At 44.2% G+C, this 5,050-nt stretch overlaps 1 protein-coding gene across 1 annotated transcript in view; it reads left to right on the top strand.

The window, feature by feature from the left end:
- The first annotated feature begins 796 nt into the window (after positions 1–796).
- Lysmd3 (LysM domain containing 3) overlaps positions 797–5,050 on the top strand; it is a 10,628-nt gene continuing 6,374 nt past the window's right edge. Inside the window, exon 1 of the mRNA XM_005356537.3 lies at positions 797–936. The gene's annotated coding sequence lies outside the window, so the exon portion shown is untranslated. The remainder of the gene's footprint in view (positions 937–5,050) is intronic.

The following is a 5,050-nucleotide window of genomic DNA, read 5'->3' as shown; positions in this document are numbered from 1 at the left end:
TACATCCGGCATTCAAGTAATGTGGGCCTAAATGGGTAGTCAGTCAAATGCAGTGCCCGTAGTCAACACAAAATACCAGACACATCATTAAAATATCATACAGTCATTTGCATAAATACAAACAAAATCCAATAAATTTGTTATAATAATTAAGTCGCAAAGCATGGGGTTTTTATTTCTTTGACATCGGATGCTGCAACACTGACTACCAGTGACGTCCTGTTAATTTCCAAATCCGAGGTTAGTGACAAGTTATTGACAACTTTGTCCCTTTCAGGGTGTAGCTCCAGGACAACCCTTCCCCGACTTTGCTTTAGAGGGCTCACTCAGCTCACCTAGGGTCCCAAGACTGCTCCCAACCCAGCACCCTGCCTGTCTTGCTGCCCTGGGGGCTCATAGTTCGATTTTCTAAAACAGGAACGTTAACACCGTGCTTGTGCTTTCCTCTGCCCCACCGGGAAGGAAAGTCCAGCTACGGAGCGAGAAAAAAAGCGCTGTGGCTCTCCGTTGACCCCTCATCCCGCCCTCTCCACGCCCTTTCTTTGCTCTGGGGGGGAGGGGAGGTTGGGTTGGGCTTGCCCGATCCTCCCACAGCGGGAAATCCAACCCCGCTAGGACCGCCCATAGGGGCGGGGCTGGAGGCGGACCTGAATCCAGGCCCCGCCCCCTGCGTCGGCGCGCCTGCGTGCTAGCGTGGGCCTGCGGTTGGCCGCCCGGGTTCTGGGCTTCCCGCCCCCGCCCGCGCCCGCGCACCTCCGCCTACTCTACGCGATGACGCACCGCAGGTTTGCGGACGTGGCGGCGGCTGTCGGTCCGGAAGGCGGCGACGGCGGCAGAAGAACGCCCGGAACGGCCGAGCACCTGGAGTCGGTCATGAGCTTCCCGGGGCCGCGGTGGCGGACGTAACCGTGTCCCCGCGTCCCTGCTAGAGGCCAGGTGATGGTGGCTGGGGGGCTGGGCGGGCGGGCGCGACGTCGGCCGGGGTCCCTGCGGGGCGCTGCCCCCCGGCTCGGCCAGGACGCCGACCTCTCGGTTCCGGGCACCCTTTCCGCGCCAGGCTGTCCCCAGAGCATCTGCTCCTTAGCGTTCCAGTCTGATGCTGAGACTTATAAATCAGAGATGATCACATCTTGAAGGGGGACTATCGGTGGAAAAAGAGGGAAAAGTAAAAATAAACGAATGGAATTGACAGGGAGGGAGGAGTTTTGTAGTTGTTGCTTTGGTTTAAAATTGGCCCTGGTGGATAGGACCGGGGTGATTCAGTCTCGGGTGCTGAACTGGCCTAGGAGTCGTCTGTCGCGCCCTGCCTAAGGTCAAGACCAAACACCCAGTAGCAGTTACTGTGTAGTACCTAGGGTTTGGGAGGTCGCCTTCGGTTATAGACTGAGCGGATGAAAACTTACTCACTGTATCCGTTGATGGGCACTTTCAGGCCCTTTGTCCGCGGTGCAGCATGCAAGTTGTTCTAGTTTTACGAAGCCAGATTTCATAGAGAATTTAGAGAGGTGAAGAGAATTGAGCCGGATGACACGGATACTGTGTAGTTTCTAATCTTTAGTAGTTTGATCATATCATTGTCTGCCTGGGCCAAAGTGTAGCTTGGCACTTGGATTACAGACGAGCCCAGCCAAATCTTAGTCACTCAGACATCAGTGTTCAGGTTGTTTATCCAGCTTCCTTTTCCTTTTAGAGGAAGAGGACGTGAAGATGTGAGCCTTTTAGTTCCTATCATGAGGAAAAAGATTGATATAAGTAAATTTTGTCTCAAATGGCTCTTACACATTACTCAGTAAATTCCAGATAGTTGTACTAAAAAAGACCTGGATAAATGGAAGCAAGACTTTTCCTTGGAGAAACAGGTGTGATGCTGACTTTAAACTGCTCCTGGGATGTGAACTGTGGGCTCTCTTTAGCTTGAGGCTGTCAAATTTGGAGTGTTAGTTTTTGGCAACAAATAATGTAGTACTTGTGGCAACAGCTGAATCAAACTACTAATGTATAGCTATTAGTTAATAAGTTATCTACATAGAAACTTTGAATTTCTAAAGCAATACAGTGTTGCTGTAAAGCAAGGTCAGAAACTGGATTTTAAAGGCTGCTTTTAATTAAATGACATTGGTTTGAAATTTAGGTATAGAAATCGAGGTATTTTAGAGACTATAATCTTCTGTCATCTGTGACTTGGAGTTAGTTGTTTTTGTTGTTTCCTGCTACCCCCCCCCCCCACCGGTTGCATATTTTGTTTTTACTTGTTTGGATCCATAGAATCCAAAATAGGAATACATCGTTCTAGACTTCATTTTGCATTCTAGGATTCAATGGCATAACATTTTAATGGTTTCTTCCTCCCCGGGCACTCCTTTTCCATGTTTGCTGGAAGATTTTATCTTCACTGAGATAACACTGTGTAGTTAACATTGGGTTTTGCTGTCTTAGAGGAATAGGTTATAATTGATCTAGTTTGGTTTTTATTACTGTGATCAAGACCATGACCATCAGGAACTTGAGGAGGACAAGGTTTCTTTGGTTTACACATCCCCATCACAGTCCATCATTGAGGGAAGCCAAGGCAGGCACTCAGACCATGGAAGAATGATGTTTGCTGGGCTGCTCTCCATAGCTTCCTCAGCGCACCACCTGCCCAGGGCTGGACTGGGCCCTCTCATATCTGTCAGTAGTTAAGAAAATGCTTCACAGATTTATCTACCGGCCAGTCTGATGAGGCATTTTCTCAACTGAAGTTTCTGTCAAATTGACAAAGAAACTCGCCGGCAAAATAGTCACACCCAATCCCTGTGCCTGGCTCTTCCTAGTCTTCCGTATTTTAAGGGAAGGGTCCTATATTCAGGAATGGATACTTCACCTTCTTGTTTTGTGTCTGAAATATATTGAAGTTTGAAAGGTTTTTTTTTTTTTTCAATCTTCTAAAGCCTTTCTCATTATGTCTGTCCTCCCTTACAGGGATAATTAAAGTGAAACCAAAACAGGATGTGAAATTTGTTCTTTAGGATCTTGTGCTTGTTTCTTTTTAAAGAGAATTTGATCAAATTGATGAAGGCATGCTGATAGTGACTTTGGAAGTAAATAAGATGTATTCATTAATAAATATTTCTTAGCTCAGTTCTCAGTTGATGTATTTTTTTTAAGTATAAGTGAATATAAATGCCTAAAATCCACTCAATCTTTATGGGGTATAAATTGAATTTGATGAGAATTTTAAATCAAAAGCTTTCAAAGAAACATCCCTGTTCAGGAGCCAACTTGTGACATATAACTGAGATATACTATATTATATACTATAATAAATATAAATTCTGAATTTAACATGGCCCAGAGTATATATACTGTGCTGTAATAAATATAAATTCTGAATTTAACATGATCCAGTGAGTCAGAAATGCAGAGATATTTAACCCCATGTGAAGTCAAATGTAGAGCAAGAAAGGATTGACTTCCTAGAAGAATTGTGTCTGTATGTGTAGAACACATACTTTGATTCCTTCAGAACTACTAGTTGTAAACAGTCAGAAGTTTCTAGGTTTCTTTATAGTAATAGAATGAGAACTTAATATTTTGATATATAAAGTACAGTAATTTTTCTAGTTCTGAATATAGTTATGCCATGTTTTTGTGACATGTGGTTAATTAAATCGTGGCTTTTTTTTTTTTTTTTTTTTCCTTTTTTTTTTTTTTTTTTTTGCCTTTCTCTGACTTCCCATTGCTGGGTTGAATGGTTTGTGTCGCCATACCCAGACAGTCACAGCTTTTTAAACCAGGGTCTCCTCAACCACATCTGGGGTCACATACCCGAATGTGAGGTTATGAACAATCAGACGACAGTAAACGGGTTCTGAGAGCAGAATAACCCCAATCAGTTGAGAGCCAGCAAATCCGCTGTGTGAGGCATCTCTGGCAGTGCTCACCACATCACTGCAGCCCTGGTTCTGGACGTGTACACTTTGTGTGCCATCAGATTCCATGGCAACAGCTCTGGGAAACGCCCCACTTCAAGAAATGTAATGTTTCCGTTACAGAACAAAGATGTTTAACATTTTTCTACTGATATGTCTCAGCATGTAATCATCTAATTAATTTTGCATAGTATTTTATTATGATGCTAGGTTGAAAAATTGCTTTTAGAGGACTGGCAAAATGACTCAGTGTTTAAGGGTACCTGCTGCCAACCCTGGAGAACTGAGATCAGTCTCCAGAGCCCACATGGTGGAAGGAGAGAACCAAGTACCCCGAGTTGTCTCTGACATCATGGCAGCACACACATTCAATAAATAGATTAGTTAAAAAACGACTTCTCTTAGAGTTGCTGACTTGGGTTTTATGAGAAATTGTTAAATGAATTTGACTTGATATTTTGAACAATTTCTGAAATTGCCATACCATATGACATTTTGTGCTAATATTTAAGTGAAGCAACATTATCAGTCCTGGCAATGCTAAATCATTTCATTGATCAACTCTGAAAAATGTTGAAAATTCTATATGTTGTACAGTACCAGAAATTAAGACAAGATTGATGTTTGAAATACACACACACACACACACACACACACACACATCATGGGTTTGGAGGTCAAAGGACAATTTGTGGACTTTTCTTTCCTTGTACTGCATGGTTCCCAGAGGTGAACTTAGTAGCGAGGCCTGACAGTAAACACCATTAACCACAGAGCAGACTCGGTAGCACAAGACAGATTGAGTTCATGATGCAGTGTAACACCCGATTTGGTGTTACACCCTCGGTACAGTTCGCGCGCCACTGTACCAAACACAAGTCGGGCAAGGGCCTGGAGATTGAAAAGAACACACAAAGAGACCAGGGTCATTCGTAAGGAGATCAAGGGAATGCCGTTTATTCAGCCTTGGGGAAGCCCTTAAGTACCTACTGCCGCACAAGGACCCCCACCCAGGCAGGTAGGGAAATTACCATATCTCAAATAGAATGAATGCCCTGCAGCTAACCACCAGGCGGGGCAGGAGAAAAATAGGAACTTAACCAGGTGGGGCAAGGGGAAAACAGGAACCAACAGAATGC

This window comes from Microtus ochrogaster, chromosome 19, assembly GCF_000317375.1.
Source record: "Microtus ochrogaster isolate Prairie Vole_2 chromosome 19, MicOch1.0, whole genome shotgun sequence".
NCBI lineage: Eukaryota > Metazoa > Chordata > Mammalia > Rodentia > Cricetidae > Microtus > Microtus ochrogaster.
The sequence above is the reverse complement of the archived record's forward strand: the minus strand, read 5'-3'. Positions and strand labels throughout refer to the sequence as shown.